The sequence below is a fragment of the Chinchilla lanigera genome, unplaced genomic scaffold (genome assembly GCF_000276665.1).
Source record: "Chinchilla lanigera isolate Chin_1 unplaced genomic scaffold, ChiLan1.0 scaffold00022, whole genome shotgun sequence".
Classification (NCBI taxonomy): domain Eukaryota; kingdom Metazoa; phylum Chordata; class Mammalia; order Rodentia; family Chinchillidae; genus Chinchilla; species Chinchilla lanigera.
This window is the reverse complement of record NW_004955423.1, coordinates 16838753-16860003: the sequence shown is the minus strand read 5'-3', so window position 1 is coordinate 16860003 and position 21251 is coordinate 16838753. Positions and strand designations below refer to the sequence as shown.

Sequence of the window (21251 nt, the reverse complement as noted above, 5' to 3'; positions counted from 1 at the left end):
AAAAACCAAAAAAAAAAAAAAAAAAATTTGGAAAGTCATTTCTTTCTATTTATTCCCCTTGGTTAGAATGATTGGGATTGCAATCTTTGCTGCTAACTCTGTGGCGATAAATTTTGCTCCCAAATCTGTCGAATTTACAGACTTCAGAAATGACACTTTGCATACAAATCCTAGTAATGATCCCAATGTCATTTTCCCAGTGTCAAGAGTCAGTGCTGGGTGCTTCAGAAACGGCATCTTATTTAGTTTAGCTATTTCTAGTAGTTTATGAAGTTGGTACTTGAAATCTTTTGATAAGAAAATAAAAATTCGGACTGGTTTAGTATGTTGGTCAAGATCACAGCTCCAGGAAGTAGTAGAGAGTAGAGGAAGGATCGGAAACAAGGTCGGCCTGTCTTCAGTCCACACCACTCTCCTGCTCTGTGTCGCTGCCTGTGCATAGAGACGAGCTGACCGTTAGGCTAAAGTACTACCTGGAAATTAGGCTGTTGGTCCTTTCTGTTTTATTATGTCTATCTGGTATACCTGAGCGCTTGCAGAAATCCTTGCTCCCTTTGAATCACTTTCATCTGAGAGCTGTTACACAGACCTAATGTTTGGAAGAGTTTGGGGGCTCCATTGACCAGTTGCAAGCAGATGAGATTGTCAGAGTAAGTATGTTCCACAGCCCAGGTGTGTTGGGAGAAACACATTTCTGGGAGGCAAGTGGTCCAAGTGATGGTGATCAGGAAGCATGAAACAGAGAACGATGGGATCCACACAAATGCAAAGAAAGTTCAGGTGGTTTTGCTAGAGCAGAATCTCTCTCCCGCTCACCCCCATCAGCCTATAGGATATATTGATGGAATAGTGCATTAGTCTTTAAGGGCAGTCTTCAGTATTTGTGAAAAAGGCTTCACCAGCTTCCCTTCTCATTAAGTTGTGGCCATGTCTCCAAAAGGAATTCATCAGTTTGAGCTGTTATGTTCAAGATGGGAATTCTCTAGGCTGAAAACCATTCCAGGGGGCTTTAGTCCCTTACCCAAAGCCAAGATACCTGTCTGTTTTGGAAAGGAAATGCTTATTTGAATATGAATTTCTTGCTTTCAGCCATGGCTTTGAACTCACTAGTACCCCAAGGAAGCCTTCCCCAAATCCTTGATTCAAACTATCTTTGGTAAACCACTGGCATGGCCTAGGTGATCGAAGGCCTTTGTCTAAATGTAGCTGTGTCATCTCAAGAACTAATAAAACTCCACTCTTCAGTAGTTTTATTAGGTAGTTTTTCCATTCTTTTTTTTTTTTTTGAACTGGGAATTGAACTCAGGATCTCACATTTGCCAGGCAGGTGCTGTGCCACTGAGCTACATACATCCCCACCCTCCATTCCATTAAGCACCACACACCACAACAGATGGGGGAGTTGGAGATAAGACAGGTGGTCTTTGCTTGCAAAGATCTTACATTCTAGAGAAGAAGACCACATTCTGAAGGCTTAGAATTTCAAAAAGTGCTGGTTGAAAGGATGGCATCTTTTTTTCAGCATGACAATAAGTGCAGTCATTTTTAGAAGCGCCTGTGGAGGGGAGATCGCTGAATGACAGGGTCATTGAACCCTAGTGCTTTAGTGAGATGACAGAGCCATGTTTCCCTGCCAGCTTCTTTCTGAGGACATAGGGTGTAGTGCTCCCTGAGGAAAATATTTATATTACCAGCCAGGGCTGGGTGGGGGTGAGAGGTGCTGGGAAGTTCAGGCAAATGTGTGATTCAAGCGAGCGGGGCATGGTAGAACATGCCTCTGATCCCTGCACTCAGGAGGCTGAGGCAAGAGGATCATAAGTTTGAGGTCAGCTTGGGCTGCATAGCTGGACCTCATCTCACAGAAAAAGATTAATGTTTAAAAGAGTCAGCATTATCCTGAGGACCACAGCTTCATTCCTAGATCTGTGTGCCTTGCTTAGCAGATGTTTTAACCCTCTGGACACTTCCCCAAATGGGTCATTTTATGCAAATCCTAATACCCTTCTTGATAGACTGGCTGCCACCTTGACAGGTAGCTGCATTGTTTCTCTTTAAAATGGGGAGGAGGGAAATCACCTGCGTGTCTGTCTGTTGTGCCGTGGCTTTGCACACTGTACATGTTTCTTCAGGTTTCCATTTATTCTTTAGGGTGTCAGTACTGTGGGTTTGCCATCCACCGGGCACAAGGGAAAGGTCTGCCTGGCAAGCAGACCCGTCATCTCTTCAGGGCTAGGGCAGGGAGACCTCTGAGCCTTCAGAACGACAGGGTTCTTGACACTAGTGCTTTAGTGAGGTGACAGAATGAGATATCCCTGTGCTAGCTTCTTTCTGAAGACGTGGGACAGGTGCTTGCTGAGGACAATTTTTATTTGTGATGTGACCTTGCACAGGCAGCCAAAAACATTTTGTAAAGATCATATTTTCTTTCTTTTTCCCCTTCATGATTATAAAGTGATACACACACACATACACGTATACACACACTTCCAACACAAACACATATCTGTGCTCACTTATACCCACAAGCCCATGCAAAGGTCCCGCCCACACACATATTCACAGCTGTTAGTCACACATGTATAGCTCTCACATGCTTTTACACATACGTGTGTACCCACACAAACACACACTCCACGTACATGCTTGACTGGTTTTCTGGGAAGAGAAGCTCCTTCCATGACTGTGGCAGTCTTTTTCTCTGTAGTTTTGCTCCTTGGCCTTCATCCCTGTAGGAAAACAAGCTGAAGCCTTCGAACAGCGACAGCTTTTGTCCTGACAGCTACATCCGGGCAACATGGCTTCTTAGAAACAGGGAGATACATTAAAGGGAAAAGGTCCCTAAGGAAGTCAGACCTTTTCCCGAATGAGTACTTGTCCCCTCTCAGATTTCTGGGCTCAGAGTGAACTAGGGGAACAAGCATGCTCTGAGAATCCTGGGCCTGGGTTCCTGCTCTGATTCTGTCACTAACCAACCAGGTAGTAACTGCCTTCTCTGGGCCTCAGATTCTTCACGTGTAAAATGCAGCTTGCTCACGTTTTAGCTCTGAAACCCCATGCCTGCCTCTCCCCCAGTGCCAGAGGACGTAAAAGCAGAAGAGGATGGGAACAGCGTGTGAATAGATAAGAATCCCCACCCGACTCAAGGAGGAATAAAATCAATTCCAATATCCAGACGATAGCGCGTCTTCCCTTCCCGCCTTGCGCTAAGTGCTGGTGTCAGATGAGTCCATCAATCACTGGTTGATTCATATGGTGCCTCGCACCATGAAAACCAGGCTCTCGAACAATATAATTGGTCTAATGTTGGTTTTCTGACTTCAGAAGCGAATGCTTCCCCTGCCTGTCTCTGGTCTCAGCTCCTATTGATTTTGGTGGTGAAAGAAATTAATCTGATGCTCTGTGCAAGTAGGTATCAAGATCTCTTGAGCACAGGAAAGTTTTGCCTTCTGCCTGTGTGGTGTTCACGAGGTATTTTGTTAGCTCTGTGGGCAGCTCGTGCCCGTTGACCTGTGGCTGCCCTGGCAGTACCCTTGAAGGAAGGCACGCCTTGCTCTAGCCATGTGAGTGCTAAAAGAAGGGGCAGCGCCAAAGTGTACCTGGGGGCGGATGGAGGTTCAGTTGGTCCCTGCTGTCCCTGCTAACCAGATGGTCTCCTGCTTACCTTTCTGCCTACATCTTTAGCTACTCTCATTGATCTGTGTACTTTCTTTAGCATAGTGCTCATCAGATTATATTGGCATTGGCTGTTTATTGCTGAGCCTCCTACTCAAGGATAAAAACGCCAAAGACAAGGGCTTTGTCTCGTTTCTTGCATACTTGGTAACTTGCCTCTAGTTCATCAATAAATATTTCTTGACATAATAAATAATTTGAGTCAATTCCCATGGCAGCAGGGATGGATGGAGAGCATTTTCTGGTAGCCTGGAGAGTTGATTTCCATACCCCCTGCTGAGATGTTCTGGGCAGCCTGTCCTGCTTCAGGGCACCAGGGTACTTAGGTGTTTCCTTTGGGATGGGCCTCAGGGCCCTTCTTACTGGCCAGTGTGTTCTGTTTCTTAAAACTGAGTTATAGCACTGCATTAGCAGGAATTTCTACGGTGCAGACTTTCTAAGAACTGTCTCCATTCTCAGGTTAGACAGGATTCCTCTTGTTGGTAACCCAGAAAGAAAATGGCATTCGATGCCTATCTGTCCTGGGTCAGGCTGAGAGGTAACCCCAGAAACCGGCACACTAGAGCTAGGAAGCCATGCAACCCTTGAAATAAACCACACTCCCTCAACCCCACAAGGCCCCGTGACGCTTGATTTCAAGTCATTTGAACTTGTAGAGAATCCAGGTCAGAGGTCAGTACAGATCTAACATGCATTTTTTTTTTAAACAAAAATGTGGACAACGAAAGCTTTCCTTTTACACAGATGGTCAGTGTCATGTCTACTTGTGGCAAAAATAAAAACAAAAAGGTTAAAGAAAAAACCACTTTGGGATTTTTGTCATTTAGAGTTTCTATTAAGAGCCTTGTTTTATACTCAGATTTACAATAACTTGTGGGAGAGGGGCAGGACATACGCAGCTTCTCCCATCTGGAAATGAAAAGGACAAATATGTTAGTAGGTGCGCTAGCGTGTGCTTCAGTCTCTTCCTGACAGCCAAGATTCCAGGAGAGGGAGCTTGAAAGGCAGCGGCTTGGCAGGCTGCGATTTCACAGTGCTGCTATGCTGGGGCAGGGAACCAAGCGAGACCCCTGCCTGGGTCTCCGGCTGTGTCTTCCTCCCGCCAGCCCTTCCCGTGAAAGGAGCACAGTCACAGACAACCTGAGCAAGTGCGAAAGCCCCAGATGCAGCGGAGCAAGAGGGATCAGGTAGGGGTGGCTTGTTTGGAGGAGAGGGAGGCCCGCTCTCAGAAGATTGTCTGGTGAGGGCCAGGTCCCCCCAGGGCAAAGATGTGAGACGAGGGAGAATCTTGGGAAGGGTTATTAATTCCATCTTTCATGGGGGTTGAGGGAGAGGGAATTAACTGAAGAAGAGGCTAAACTGCGAGAGCAAAGAGATTTAAACACCAGCACCTTAGGTCAGACAGAAAGAAGCCTGCTCCCACCCTGGCCGATAGATGCCATGGATGTCTAGAGAGAGGCTGGCTGTGCTTCAGGGCACCCTCCCCCAGTCCAGGCCAATTTTGTCCTAGTCCTCCCCATCCCCTAGGGTGTCCTCTGTGTCCTCATGGTCACACCTGGCTTTGCACGGCCGCCACTTGGCAGAGGGAAGAAGAGGAGAAGCAGCTCCTTCTAATGATGAGCTCAGAGTCAGAGGATGCTGTCAGTCACATCCCACCGCCCAGGCCTGAGCTGCGCGGCGAGGTTTGCCGGCAGGTGTGGCCCTGCACTACCCAGCTGGGTTTGTAGATACAGAAGAGGAGGCAACATCTCTGCTATGAGATGAGCAATGTGGGAAATACAAGCTATGAAAGATCTGGAACACCTTATCCAAGAAGAATCATTCTGCAGACACTGAAGAATCATGTTTGGGACCATTTGAGCCCGCAAGGGCAGCCAACCTTGGCTATCTGTGAGAGCAAGAAGTGGAACTTGTTGGTGGAGGACATGCTCCAGTGTCTGGAGGGCCTGGTTCCTTTTGTCTCCCACTTGGCGTCTGCTTCAGTATTGCATTGCTGCGAGCCACGTCTGGTCGCTTCCCATGGAGGATTAGATCTGGCACACCCTGTCTTTTACTTCTTTGATTTTGTTCTGCTTGAAAACCTTGGCCTGCAACCAGAGACAGGCGAGGGGAAAGAAAAAGGGATTGCTTTCTTATCACAAGGAAATTAGATGCCTAAAGTAGTGATATGGTGATTTTTGTTTCTGAAAACAATTTTTAGGAAAGTTGAATTTACCTTCCTTACCCTTATGGCAGTCTTTCAGGGCGGTGAGAAGGAACTTCTGTTTGCACTTAAAGAAATGGATCTTGGCAGTAAGGAGTTTAAAACTAACCTTGGATTTATTTAAAAAGTAATCTCCTTACCATGAGCTTGTCTTCTCTCCTTAAAGGGAAGAGAATTTTTATAGTGCTGTAGAACATGCAATTCGTCTCCGGTTGTTTGACAGTCCTATTAGCAAATTCATTTGTCGAAGCCTTGTTAGATGATGACAGAGGTGCTTACTTATTCAGGACCCAATCTGAACTTCCTGAAAAATGTGTGTGTGTGTGTCTGTCTGTCTCTATGTGTGTGCATCTGCCCATGCGCATAATTGCCAGGGCGTATGGCATAGACAAGCTTTCATCAGCCACTTTTCTTCCAGCAGTCCCCTCTGAAAACAGCAACAAGAGCAACAACACTCTGTCCTAGAAGAGAACTGAAAATATTTGCAAAAAAAGTGGTCAAAGAATAGAATATGATCCCAAACACTCTGCTGTTGTTTTCTCCTGCCTTTACATGTTTCATAAATACTTTTAGAACAATTCAATACATTTCTTTTTGGCCCACTCCTGTGCTGAGATACAAAGTTTTGGGAAGAAACATCACTACCCAGTTAGCAGCGTGGAGCTTTGGTTTGAAAAGAAATGAAGAATCTTTCTCACTGCAGTGTGACAGCCCTGTCCGGCAGGCCAGGGCACCTCTTCCGTGCCTGAGAAGAAGGCTGGGTTGTGTGGCAGAAGGAGTGCTGTGGGCTTCCCTGAGGAAGCTGGGAGTTATGGTGAACAAATTGGGCTCCCGTGTCTGATGGCCTGGGCATTAAGCCCACTTGGCTATCTCTGCCCCGCTGGGCCTCAGTCTCCTCCTCTGGGAGATGGTGAAAATGCTATTCCGTGTGGCCTGGGGGTGCAGCTTAGTGGCAGAGTGTGTGCTTAGCATGTGCACAGCCCGGGATTAGATCCTAGCATCACCAAAAAAAAGGGACATTCAGTTGCTTGAGATCTAAATGCACTGATCCCTGTAAACTGCTCAGGGCAGCATCCGGGACATGGAAATGCTCAGGAAGTGGATCAGATTCTCAACTCCTGCACCCCCCCCTATGTTTCCCACTTTACCACTAAAAAACCTCACTGGGAAGCGTGGGCTTGGGAAGAGGCGGCGGCTTCGGGCACACAGTGGGAGGACAGGGAGGCTCGCTTCTTAGCCTCCGGGGAAAGAAAGTCCTCCGGGCAAGGTCAGGAATGCCAGCTCAGAGGCCAAAGGAAGGGGCAGGGGGAGGGAGCAGCAAGAACACCAACTGCCCCATAAGCAAGAAACTGTCACTTGCATTCCAAACCACTGATGAAGATGACAGATGCTAACCACTTATTTTCCAGGACTATACTTTTAAAATTTTTGCATATAGTCCTAGCCCCTCACAGGAGCTTGATAAATGTCCTTTTCTCTTTTCATTCATTTGACATTCAAAAAGTATGAAGTCCCAGCTGGGGCCAACACTACTCTGCAAAGTTTGCAATCAGCAGAGAAAGAAACAGGCAGGGATGGATCCCTTACTGTGGCTCCATCTGGGAAGGGCGATGATCAGCGAGCCGATCCTAGCTCCTAACACTCATCACTTCTCTTAATAAACACAATATTCCCTGCACCCCACACTGATTCTCTGAAGCAAACTCTAGTTCCTGGAATGTTCCTTTCTTGAAAATTTGACCTTGATTAGAATGGTGCTTGATTAGAATGAAGCCTTATACCTTCTAGGAATTTCTCAAACATGGGTTACTGCCAGTGGTTTGAGCATCCGCGCCAAACGTTATGCAACTTAAAGAAACAGCTCCTTTATTGGAGTCAGAAGACCTCCTGGGTTTGTATCTAAAGCTCTGTGACATGTGAAGGGGCCTTGGGTGTCTTTGGAGTTTGCAATTCCTTATTGCAAAAGGGTGCTTATCTTCTTTATAGCTCACCTGATTATCATAATCAGCTGGTTATTGATGGAAAATCCATATCCTGAACTCTCACCTTGGCTTCCTAAGAAACTTCCTTTTTATTGTTGGCAGCTCGGAGGGGAGGTCCTCTCCCCAGCTTGATACTGTCACTGCAATGTACTGTTTCTCCTTAGTGTTTTTTCAGTCATGTTTTGGACATGCAGTTTTAGAGCCTGAGAGTCTTACTCTTCCTAGGTAACGAGGGTGGTGATGTTTTTTGGTAGAGAGATGTGCACGAATGGCTGTGCAAACCCAAACTCCATCTCACTCCCAATTAACCAGCCTAGTGCACTGTTTTAGTCACTTTTCTCTATCCAGAGTCAGCTGGCTCCAAGGCAGGGTGGCATGGCAGAGGGGCATGGCAGAGGGGCATTGCAGAGGAGATCAGTTTGTGGCAGACAGAAGAAAGACAGCCAAAGCAGCAAGCAAGCAAGTCCAAGCACCCTTAGCAACTTCTTTCTGCCCCTTTTATATTTGATCTAGGTTACTGATCTTAGGGCAGGTGCCAGACCAGGCAGTGGACTGATTTGATTATCACACCCTTAATCCCAGCATCACACACTCCAGATCCAGCCATCTCTGAAAAGCTCTCATCTGTGACTGCATGAGGCTGTAGGGGGACATCTAAACACAAGCCATAACATGCACCAAGCCATGTGGACCCACTTAGGTCATAGGATATGATCCATTGCCTCTCTGCTCACAGTGTAGGTATGCACCAGCAGCATAGCAGTGCCAGGAACCTTGTCAAATGGGAAGTAAAGACCCCACCTCAACCTCACTGCATGCCCCAGGCCAACATCTAGATCTGCACGAATTCCCTGGGTGCTTTCTATGCACACTTTTGGGATCTGCCCACGTGAGTACTTCTGCACCAAAGGACTATTCAGGTGCAGTGCTCTTTTTTCAATTTTAGCAATAGTTAGCAACTTGCAATTCACTTTTGATTCAGGAGTGCTGAACTAACACACGTGCACTGATGCTGGTGCAATGATGTCATAGGAGACATATTCTCTATGTGTTAGAAAGCAACATAAATATGAATTTGCACATAGGGTTTAAAATTTTAACAGTCTAAGTCACTCTCTGCTTTCTCAATGGGTTTTCCTGGAAAGTGGGATCAGAAAAGAAATTTTTTTTGTTTTCCCAAGGATTGTTTTAAATGTGGACTTACAAGTAATTATTTTCCTTTTGCTCTCTGATTAGGAGGTGATATTGATAGCCTGGGCCTGTAGTTAAAACAGCTTGGCAAGCAAACAAGTGGCTCTTTGCTTTCAAAAACTTAACATCCACTCAAATTGTGCAAAGGCAATTTAATACATACAGACAAACAGCTAAGCAGCCGAGAAAAAGATGCCTGAATTATATGTGTCTGTCTGCATGGGCAAGATGAGCTTTTCAGGATTAATGATTTGAGGTGTTCTTTACGTTCCTAGGCTGATTAAACAAAGCTTAATTCTAGGTAACACCTTCTCCTTTGCTTCTTCAGAAGTCTTTGTCCTTCATCTCTTCAAGATCGATGGCCAGGGAGCTCTCAGATGAAGCCTTACCTCCCGTCTTTTTATGGAAGGCAGATTATCTCTTCCTAATTCCTTGTTTTCATAGCTGTCAGATGCGAAGGGTCCAAAGGTGATTCAGCATTCATTGTGCTTTCTCTGCAGGTGCCTCAACTGTTGATTGAGATGTTCTGGCAGATTCTGTTTGTGGCATTCTGGTACCCTCTTATCCTTACTGACTGTGATGCTCCTCTTCGTCCTTCTCCTCCTCCTCCTGCCCTTTCAAATGCACAGTCAAGTGCTTGCCAAAGCCTGCCATTCGGTCCTCTCCCTCTGTCTTGCTCATCCATCCTCTTTCCAGCGTATAGGATCTTATTCTTTCCCTCTTGATCAGCATTTTGCGAAGTTCATCCTGCCAAGTTTTAATAGATATTCTGCATCCTCCCTCCCCTAAACAAATTAATTGTTCAGGAAAGAGTGGAAAATGCTTGCTTAGACAGAGTTAAACAAGGTTTTATTTGTGGGTTTATCCACAGGACAAATCAGAAGCTTTTAAAATATTGTGAGGATTGGGGCTGCGTGGTGGTCCCACTCCTAAATTTATCTCTCAGCAGAGCCCTCCGAGGAAGTACTAGCGAGACTAGTTAGTGTTCAGCAAAGAGCACTTGCTGGCCTCCCTGTAGCTCCCCGACAGCCTCTTTGGCTGTCTAATGAGTCCACTGGCTGCTGAAGATTTAGCTTCCACAAACGCACCCTAAAATTAATTACTGACAGTCATAGCAAACTTTTCCTGATCACTCACATTTACTGCCAAGCCTCCTACAAGTATTTTCGAGGAAAAGCTCATTTGGATCTTTGTCGTCTATGAAATCAAGTTCAAATACTTTAACCCCTTCTTCTTGGCTCAAGCAATTTATATCCACACGTTCCTTCTCCAGCTTCCCACATTTCTTACGTATTTTGCTCATTATCTGTCTTACCTCAGCTGGGACATAAGCTCCGCAAGACTGTGGGATTTGTTCTGTTCACCCTCCACCCCAAGCGCCTATAACAATGTCTAGCAAACAGTAGGTGCCCAGTAAATGTTTCAAATACTGCAGGCTGAATGAATGGATGAGGACTCACCGTTTCCCCTCCTACCTGTGCTCAGTCTCTCTTGCTTGGTCTGTTCTTACTTTTGTCCTCAGCCTTGACCTGTCCTCATTTCTCTACAGCCTCAGAGAGCAGGATTTCTCCCGGCAAGCTTCCTCTGATCCTGGCCCTTTTCTTTTCCAAGGGTCCCTGTGGGATGTTGTTTATACAGGAGTCCTCTCTAAGTACGTTTGCCTTTAGTAAAGTTACCAGTGTGGGATGTTTGCGTTGCCTCTTAGTGGAGCATGCTCAGCTGATCTGTGATGAATGGGACAAGCCCAACATTGCCTTTCCAGGCCAGTGACCCCGCTGTGTCTATCTGTACAGAGTGGACGGTGGCTATGTCCTTGGTCATCTGCTTCCTCAGATGAGCCCTTAAGATGTATGCTCAATGTCCTCCCTGGCTGGGGATGGAGATTTTTATTTTCCCAAAGTTTCTTTTTTTCCCAAAAGTCATGTTTGCAATCACCAAGATCTGTTGCAAAAATTTCAGCTCTTTATCTCTGTAGGAGAACTGTCTAAGAATTCAGAGATGCGACAGTTCTGGGCCTGGAGGTTTTTATTATTTTTTTTTTTTCTAGGTTTTCTTTTCCTACTTTATCTGCTTGCTCTTCTTGGGGCAAATGGGTTGCCCATTCTAGGGGCAGACAGTTTGGTTTCCCTTCTGTCTCTTTGTTTCTTCGTCTTCTTTCTTTGCTTCCCCTCCACCCTGTCCTAGAGGATGCAGCCACTCGCTCCGCAGTAGGTAAACACATGCTGGGAAATTGCAGCGCGCTCTGCAAAGCACAGCCGGCGTGGTGCACGCATTCGGGCTGCTGACACTGGCTTTCTACCCTGCCACAGGAAAGTGTGTCACTGTTTCCTCTGAAGCCTGCCTCCTTGCCCAGGGGCTCCGGGGAGGCCACACAGAAACTTGTCTTCGCTCAGAAGCCGAGCCTTTCCCCCAGGCCGCTCTAACACAGCTTTTCCACCCATTCACCACCATCGCCTGAAATTTGCTCTGTCCGAAGTGGGGAATTCACCAAATGAGAGAGAATACGTGTTGATGTGGGAGACAGCTTAGCCGAGGCTGAGTCTGGGGAGACTATTTCTCCATAGTTTGTCCCATTTATGAGTTAAGAATTCCCTTTTCTAAGCCTTAGTTCTTTTTTTTTAATCTGTGCAATGAGGACACCAGTGCCTCCCTCATAATGTTCTTGTAAGAATCTGATCAGATAACTCGTGCAAAACTTGGAACACAGAATGTGGCATGTGGCACTGATCATCACTTTTCCAATGACAAAATTAGTATGATACTGCTTTTTTTTTTTTTTTTTTTTTTTGGTGGTTGTTGTTAATACCTGGGTTGATTCTTACAAATTGCCTATGGTGAGTAGCTTTATTGCTGGCATTTAGAACTCTTAGGAAATGACTCCAACCCAGTCTGCTCTTGTAGGCTGGTTCTTTCTTTTTTTTTTTATTTTTTGATTTTTTTTTTTTTTTTTTTTTTTTTCTGGTGGTTGTTGTTGCGAGTGGAGCCCTAGGACCTGAGTCCTTTTTGTTTTTGTGTGCCAGAATAGTGATCAAATCATTGCTATTTGAAAGACAGATAGGAGCTGGGCATGATGATACACACCTGTGATCCCAGGACTCCGAGCAGCTACGGCAAGAGGGTCACAAGTTGAAGCCCGGCCCAGGAAACTTAGCAAGACTGTCTCAGAAAGAAAAAAAAGAGTGGGAATATAGCTCAGTGCAAAGGGTACTCAATGCTCAGTACTGCAGGAAGGAAGGAAAGAAGGGAGGGAGGGAGGAGACAGAGAGGGGAAGCAAAGCAAAGCAGCACCCAGGGTTTTACCTTTATACGCCATTCAGCCAAGTACAGGGAGCAGCTCGTGGCTGGTCTCAGTCTGCCCAGAAGGCCAGGCTCACACATGAAGGCCACCGTCTCTCATGCGGTGGGGAAGGGTGCATTCCCAGGGAGCCTGCTACTTGCTACTCGTGTTTAAGTTGGTTGTAAGCAAAGGAGCAACTTTAGGATCCCCTCCTTTTTTATTGAGGTGTAACTGGCAAACTAAAAGTAGTGTGCATGTACGGAGTACAATGAGACGTTCACCACGTTAACATATTGTGACGTGACCACCGGGGCCATGCTGAGTAACCTACTGATCGCCTTATGTACTTACCCTCCAGGTTCATTCGCTTGGTGCAAATGGTAGGATTTCTTTCTTCTTTGAGTAACGTCCTCTTGTGTGCTTAGGGCATGCTTTCTATCTACTCAGTGTCCAGGGATACCCAAGCTGCTTTGATAAACACAGGAGTGGGGCTGGCTTTCTGACACACTGGTTTCATTTCCTTTGGGTGTGAGATTGCCAGATCGTCACTTAGTTCAAGGAGTCCTCTGCTGTGTTGGGCGACATTTCCGGAGTGATAAGGTGAGATTCCTAAGGAGAGGGCTGTCCCGAGGGGGTGGGGCCAGCCCGAGTTTGTTCTTCCTAGGAGTGGGGTGGTGCCGCAGGAGTTAGGTGACTCTGCCCTCCAGTGTGCTGGTGGTGTGGCACACACTGCATTTCCTTCTCTGCACAAGGAGGAGGCCGGGCTGGATTATCTCGAAGATCTTACAGCTCTGCAGATCCCACATGGTTCTTTTACAGTCGCCATTTAAGAGCCTCTTTATGTTTCCTGTAAGGGCGTCCTCATCAATCACCACCCTGGTGGGCTGGCTTTCACACCGGCTGCTTTGGTGTGAAAGGCACAATTCTTTCAAGTTAACTTCAACTTTCCTCTTTAACCTTTTCTCCTTTGTTCTCGCTTACTCTCTTCCTTAACGGTGTCGCGTAAGGCCCACTGCAATAAATCGGAGACGTTATTCTTTTGGAGGTGGAAATCTACAAGTGGGCCTGGCTTCCACCCTGTCTCAGTCCCTCCTGATTGCCTTTTCCTTTTGACCACTTACATCTCTGCCTTGGGATCTCCATGAAGTTTTGCATATTCTCACTTCCTCACATCTTTCCCTCTGTGATTTTCGGTTTTCCGTGGGTGGCTCTGGTTTCCGGCTGCATGGTGTCAGGCAGGTTCCCTGTGAGCGTGGCTTGTGGGACACGGAGCCACCGTGTGATGCGTGGGTGTGGAGATCAGTAAGCAGTGCACACTGGCTGCTTTACTCTGTGATGATGACGATGAGAGTACCTGTGGGAGGTGCAGAGACATCTCCAGGCATGGTCTAGTGATGGCCTGCGTGTGCGGCAGGCTGGAGGCCAGGAGGTGGCGATTTCAGATGCTGGCTGTGGTCAAACCCCGTCTTCCAAGTCCAGGGCTGCCTGGCTATCTGTGGAGCTCAGCGGTCAGCGCCATTGTTATAAGCAGGGAGTAAGTCTTGATATTTCAGCTGCTTGGATGCCGCAGGGGTGTGGCTACACCCCAAATCTGCAGCCCAAGCTCCTCCTTGGCCTGCTTTACAGCCTGGCATTGGGGGAACTGGGGCCCCTGTAGACATGGGAAAGTCTGCAGCAGACTCAGTGGGAAACTGAGGAAGCGGGAAAGTGGCCCCCAAGTCTGATGGGAGAGGTGGATACAGGTCGGCTGCTTTGCCTTCATCTGTGGTTCTGTGGTGAGCAGCGCTGGGAGTCAGGAGGAGCCATCAAGAGAGGTGAGGAAGAGGTTAAAATTAGGCCGTCTCACGTCTCACCCTCACAAGTTTACCCCAGGGTCAGCCCTGAAGAATGCTGTCTCTTTTCTACACCGTGAGGACAGATTACAGATATAAAGATGGGCCACGTGAAAGGACTTAGACCCTGCTCGAAAGACATTCTACCCCTCTTTTAGTTTGAGTTCCCCCCAAAGCAGAATGAGAGGTAAGGTTTCCAGTGCCCCTAGCTTAGGTGATGTTCCCAGCTAAGCCTGGGACGGGCTGGGGTGGGGTGGGGTATGGAAGCTGGTAGGAAATGGATTTCAAGCCTGCGATGCTTGTGGACACCTGGTGGCATCTGCGAGAGTGTGACACAGGTGCCCGCTGGGATGGGGCAAGGGCTCTACCCACCAGGGAGCCTCTGCCAGAGAGATGCGCTGCAGTTGGAGGCCTGTCCAGTGTCTCCCACGTGACGAAGGCTGAGAGAATGTGGTTGGAGCTTGGAGCGCTCTGACACATGCATGAGGCCATAATACACCCGTGGGGCCCTCGGTGGGGATCTAGACATTATCTACACAGAGAAGGAATCCAAAACTCAGGAAAACAACTGAGGTTCGGCTGCAGAGCTGGGCAGGAGTCCAGGGCTCCTGACTCCCACCGCTGGGCTCTTTCTGCCTTGCTACTCACAGCAGAAATTTATATTTGTGGTGATTTATGAGGCATACTGTACCTGACTCATAGAACAATATTTCCCTGCCCACCATGGATTCCTTTGTCTGTCTCTGAGTGAAAAATTGTCACAGGGATTAGATCCTCTTTGAGAGCCAGAGGAAGAGCAAAAAGTGGCTGAGTATGTAAATAAAGTCTCCCAGGAAGATCATAGTTTGGAAGGCATTTATTATTCATGTCTTTTTGTCATTGTCATGTCTTCGGTGTTTACTTGAGCTTCTAGCTTTTTGCTTTGCCAAGGACACTGCTGATCTATTCTAGAAGAGCTTGGAAGCCCCCCCCTCCCGCCACCTTAATGGCTCATTACTGTCCAGGTTATTGAGGGAGTGGAGGAAATATCACAGCAAAGCAACTTCTAAATATGTTCTATCCAGCGAACTTCTAAATGTGTTCTATCCATGACGTCTGTCTCGTGTGCATTCTTTAGGTGAAAGGTCAGGCTTGTTCATGAAGCACTGAGGTGGACTCTTTCTTAGCCTGTGAGATACCCACAGAGCTTTGGGAATAGTTACTGGGAAGCATTTGTGTGACCCCTGAGGCTGAGGCTGAGACATTACACACACAGAGGGTGTTGACTTTGGCTGTCTGGCAAAAACAAACAACCCCTGCAGAGTGTAAACATTTACATTGGAAATGAACTGCTTGTGTATGATGCTGATCATCTGAGACTAGCTAGAAGCCTGGCAAATCATTTTGGGGCAGAGGTTTCCAGGAATGGGATTAGCTGTAGGCTGGTCCCATTGGAAAAGTGGAGAAAAGATTGGAAGAATCCACTGACACTTGTCCTAATTCTTAGATGCTTTTTGGCTGTTGAATTCTTTTTCATTTTCTTATTTATCTGGAGCCAAAAGTTTAACTCCTACTATACGATCATTCACAGAGTTTTGGAAAAAGGATATTCATGTTGGAAGAAGTTGTCCAAGTCTTATTTCAGAATCCCCAGAAGGGAATTACCATGTTTTAAGATATGCACATTTTTTAAGGTATTGGATACATCTGGTCTCCAGAAATGGGAAGACTGTTTTTATATACTCTCCTTAGTAGTAGACTTGGGCGTCTCTTTTCTCCTATCTTCCGGAACCGATGTGTTGCTATGTCTAATTTTTCATTTTGCCTCTCTGATTGGTGGAAAATGATAGAACATCCTTACCTGAATATCTTTGTGAGTATGTTTCTGCTGGCTACTGCTGCATGTCTGATGAAGTTGCCTGTTCTTGAAGGGCGCTGGTAATGTTCTTTCCCCTGGCTTTCTTTTTTGCTGCACAACACACTTAACTAAGGCAGGTACTCCATGGCTTCTTTTCCAGCTCCTGTGAGCCCCTGGGAGACAGAACTTCCAGCTGCAGACCTCACCTGTCTATGCACGCCAATTATACACATGGCTGCGTCCATCTCACAGGTCCCTCTGGGGAGGGGGTTCCAACCAGGCCTAGCCCATATTCCCTGCTCATCAGTATCACCTAGGATGAGTTCAGGCAAAGGAGCTCACTTCCTGCCCTCCCAAGTCAGACTTCTGGTTTTGCCACGGATGCAGCTTTTCCCGTGTCGCTAACTTTTGAAACGTGAAGCATGGCTTCGTGTGAGTGACACAGTTTTCTCTTCTGCAGTGGTGACCCAGACAGGGAACACTTAGCTATGTCTGTCAGGCCAGTGCCTCTGAGGCTCCTCACCTTTCACTTTCCTTTGGCGGACATGTGCTCTGGGAGGCTGGGTTTCAGGAACCAGTCCCTTTTTTGTGTCCAAAGGTGAGTCCCCTTGACAGAGAAGTGGCAGCTCTTTCTTCTTTGCTGTTTTGGGTTCTTTGAGCCCTTCCTTCCTGGCATCCAGAGCTGGCCTGGTCCTTGTGCATGGTGATCAGGTACAGCCCCGTGTCCTGCAGTCATGACGGCCTTCAGTGATGAGGATGAGTTACAACCCCAGGCTGACGGGTCGGAAGTGAAGCGCAGCCGGGACCGGCCCAGCTGAAAGCGGGGCTGTTCATTCCTGTGGGGATGAGCTTGGGCTGGTGAGGGTGAGCAACTGGACACCACTGCCATGATGACGGGGAAGGAGAACAACAGCAGGAGTGGAGGAGCCTGTGCTCACCGGTGGTGCACGGCTCAGGCTTTTGTTTGCACCCTGCACGCAGCGTCCTGTGTCTTCCACAAGGGGGCACTCTCGTCACTCTTAATGCGACAGTACTGGAAAAACTGGGGCTGTGTCTTCCCGGAGGTTCCTGAAGCACTCCGCCTGTGAGACGCTACTCTGTCTCAAGGATCCCTTTTAAGATGTTATGAACAGAACTCGCTCTTCAACCCAGCCGGGCTAGGGTTAATGCCTGCAAACTCCTGTAGTAAATGAAACACAGTCCCGGCTCATTCTTGTTCCATGAATGAAATGTGACTGTCGCCCAGGGCCCTTTGCGCTTGCAGGAGCACCCACCTTCCACCTGCTGCCCACCCACTCTGCCCCGCTCCTTCTCCCGACCATGCTGGCCCACATGTGGCGATCGCAGGTTGGCGATGAGGTCTGGTGGGAAAGGGCGACCCCTCTGCCGACGCTCGTTGCTCAGGGGGAGCTGGAGAGTGCCCTGTGAGGAGCCTGACAAGAACATTCCCCAGGAAGACAGCATTTAAGATTTCAGGCCAGAGGAATGCAAGCCTATTACCTCTCTCAGTGAATCGTGCCTGTTTAACAAAACCAGCACCTGCACCTCTGGGTGCTAGGTCGTCGGGCAGCCGGGTGTGGGGTGAGTTCTTGATCCTCGGTCAGGAGTTCCTTCTGATTACAAAGCATCTCTCAGCTGAAATCTTAACATTTTCTACCATGTTTTTTTTAATTGTCAGCTCTTCTAAATTCTTTTGTCTTCAAGGATGTGTGAGGTGACCTTTCCTTTATCTGCAAAAATGGGAAGCACCCTCTTTCCTGGAAAGGCACCAGGGTTAATCCACAGAGCTGCTGGCCGTGCTGTTCTGCCCTAGCCGATCCCCTCTTGTACAAGAATCTGGCACCAAAATTGCCATGATGGTCCCCACGGGCTCGAGGGCGGCTGCTGCGCGGTGACTAGTACAGTGACCGAGTCTCTGCTGGACCTCTGCGCTGAAATCCCCACAGGAAAACACAGCACTCGCTTTGCAAGTCTTTTATTCTTTCCTTGCTTCCTTGAATCATGAGCGTCACCACCACCAAGGTGACTAGCTAAGAATTTGTAGAAGAACTATTTTCCGGGCAGGGTTTTTGTTTGCCTCTTATAATAAAATGTTTTCCAAATAATTTTTGACTTACAGAAAAGCTGAGGACACAGCAGAGTTCCTGCAGTTTCCTCTATTATTAACATCTTACATTAGTATAGCACAGTTAGAGAACCAACACGGATGCATTATTATTAATTTTATTAATAATACTTTAAATTCAGATTTGTGGACTTGATTCAGATTTCCAGGGATCTAGTGTCCTTGTTCTGTTCCAGAGTTCCAGCCAGGGTATTTCCTTCATCCCATTAGTTGTATCTCCTTAGGATTCTCCTGGCAGTGACAGTTGCTCAAACTTCCCTGTGGTATTGTTTTTTTGTTTTTTGTTTTTTGTTTTTTTTAATAGCTTGACAGTTTTGAGGAGATAGTTTGTAGAATTTTTCTGAATGGGAATTTGGCTAAGTCTTTCTCATGATTAGACTGGGTTATAGATTTTCGCAAGGAGGATTACAGAGATAAACTGTCATTCTTATCTCATCCTATCAAGGGCGTGTGCTATCAGCACGCCTCGTCATTGCTGGCTTTCATCTCCCTCACGGGCCAAGGTAGTGACCATCAAAATCCCCGTCTCCACGTCTCAGTCCCTTCTGTGCCACACTCTTGGACCAAAGTTGCCATGTTGGTCCATATTTGAGGGGAGAGCAACTACACAAATTATAAAATCTCTCTAACTCTTCTGTATGGTACATTTGTCTCTTCACCCTTGTTTATTTAGTCAATTCTTTCTTCCTCTCTTTTTCTTTCTTTCTTTCTTTCTTTCTTTCTTTCTTTCTTTCTTTCTTTCTTTCTTTCTTTCTCTCCCTCTCTCTCTCTCTCTCTCTCTCTCTCTCTCTCTCTCTCTCTCTCTCTCTCTCTTTCTTTCTTTCTTTCTTTTTCTTTCTTTCGCTTTTTTGAGATAGGGTTTCACTTTGTAATTCTGGCTAGCTTTGAACTCATGTGTAGCCCAGGCTGGCCTCAAACTCTCGGCAATCCTCTTGCCTCAGCCTCCCAAGTGCTGGGATTATAGGCGTACACTATCACATTGGCCCAATTCTTTATTTCTACTGGTGTGAGTTGATGGAGATTTATTCTATACTTTAGGTTCTAATCAAACACTGTTTTATTTTGTTTATTGTGTTCCAGTTTTGACCGCTGGGAGGCCTTTCAGTTGGTTCCCGTGTCCCCCTGACATGTCCCCATCATCATGGGGTTTTGTTTGAGGATGCTTTCTTACTTTCTGGCACTACGAGGTCTTTTCATGGCTTGGTAGTTCTTTGGGGCTGAAGAATGTTCCATTTTATGTACGTGTCTTGGCTTGTTTATCTGTTCACCTATTTGAGGAGATCTTGGTTGCTTCCCACTTTCATTGATTCTGAATAAAGCGGGTATAACATTTGCAGCAGGCTTTTGTGTGGATTTTAGTCCTCAAGTTAGCTGGATAATTACAGAGGGGTACAAATGCTTTGTATGCAACTGTTTTATGGCTTTCCAAGGTGGGCTTACCACTTTGCATGAGAATGAGAGCTTCTCTGTGCTCCATTTCTTTGCTAGCAACTGACATTTTCAGTTTTCTGGACTTTTGCCATTCCCATAGTTATGTTGCAGTATCTAGCTTTTATTTTGAAATTCCCTAATGACAAATGGTGCTCAGCATCCTTCATATGCTTATTTGCCATCTATATATCTTCTCTGGTGAGGTCTCTGGTTGGGTCTTTTGTTCATTTCTGATTTTGTTTATTGTGTTTTACGAGTTCTTTAGACACAAGTCCTTTATCGGATATGCGCTTGCAAATATTTTCCCCCAGTCTGTGGCTTTTCGTTTTTATTTTTTTAACAGCACTGCTTGCAGGACAGGAGTCCTTAATTTGAATAATGTCCAGCCTAATATTTTCTTTCCTGTGTCATGGTTTGGTACCATACCTAAAATATCTCAAAGTCTCAGGTCCCTGTACAGAGCTGCAGTTTGCCCTGAGTTAGTCCGTTTTGGGTACAATGCTCAGGTAGATAACTCAGCATCTTGTTTGTATAGACAAACAATCACCCTGTCTCCCCCTTACCGCCACAAGGCGCAGACTGAAAAATGACTTATTTGTGCTAATAAAAACTTGCCACCTGTGAGCTCATTAGACACATTAGACCAACAACCAATGCAATCGTCTCTTCTAAGACATCAAGAAGGACACACCTTAGCCTCAGCATGATGCACTGAGGTGTTACTTCATCACAGCCCTCTTTGGTCTACTCATCGCAGCTGCTGTCCTGGAGATGGGTAGGAGACAAACGCCCTGGACTCAATTAAGTGTCATCCTGTCTGCCCAGATGCTGCCCACTTTGCTGTTGCCATACAGACTGTCTGCCTCTGGGTCTCCACACAAGTCTAGGACTGGGTCACTGGCCCAGTATCTAACCCTCTGCAGGAATGCTGCATTTGCATTAACTCATCAACTCTTACAGACTTCTGACTCTTTGCCACTTTCTGCAACCTAATGCAATTGTTCGAAGTGCGATGTGTAATTTGATGTTAAGATAATTGGGCGTTAAGATAGTAGTGATTAAGGTTGGAATTGAACAAAGAATGTGATTGCTTTGGTTACCGAGGAAATGGAAAATACGCACTGAAGTAAAGGCAAAAAAACTGATGTAGGTTGTGAGTCTATTGACATTCAATAAATTCTATCACTGTGGAAAGACGTGAGCGTGACAGTCTATCTATTAGCACAGCGAGCTTAAAAAAGTCACCTAGATTTTCTCCTTTGTTCTCTTCTAAAATTTTATAGTTGCATTTTACATTTATGTCTCTGACCCAGATAGAACTAATTTTTGTGAGACAGAAAGTCTGTATTTAGATTCTTTTTTTTTTTTTTTTTTTTTTTGCATAAGTGTGTCCGATTGTTTGAGCATCTTTTGTGGAAAAGATGATCATTTCTGCATGTGTTGCTTTTGTTCTTTTGTCAAAAGTCTGTTGACTTTGTTTGTGTGTGGCTGTTCCAGGCCTCTGTTCTGTTACACTGAACTGTGTCTGTTCATTTATCAGTACTGAGCTGATTTGAATATTGTGGTAAGTTTTGGAATTGAGTAGTGTTATTTCTTCAGTGTAGTTCTTTAGGATTATGTTGGCTGTTTCAAGTCTTTTGCTCCAGGCATGGTTTGAAATCCCTTAAATATATTAACTCAAAACAAAGAATCCCAAAAGTT

At 46.3% G+C, this 21251-nt stretch overlaps 1 protein-coding gene across 4 annotated transcripts in view; it reads left to right on the top strand.

Annotated features, from left to right (window-relative positions):
• Positions 1–21251, top strand: part of St6galnac3 (ST6 (alpha-N-acetyl-neuraminyl-2,3-beta-galactosyl-1,3)-N-acetylgalactosaminide alpha-2,6-sialyltransferase 3) — a 510855-nt gene that overhangs the window by 56160 nt on the left and 433444 nt on the right. Inside the window, exon 1 of one of the 4 annotated variants that reach the window (XM_013514534.1) lies at positions 12818–12925. The exons of the other annotated variants lie outside the window; for them this stretch is intronic. The gene's annotated coding sequence lies outside the window, so the exon portion shown is untranslated. Of the gene's footprint in view, positions 1–12817; positions 12926–21251 lie in introns of those variants that run through there. 4 annotated transcript variants of the gene reach the window in all.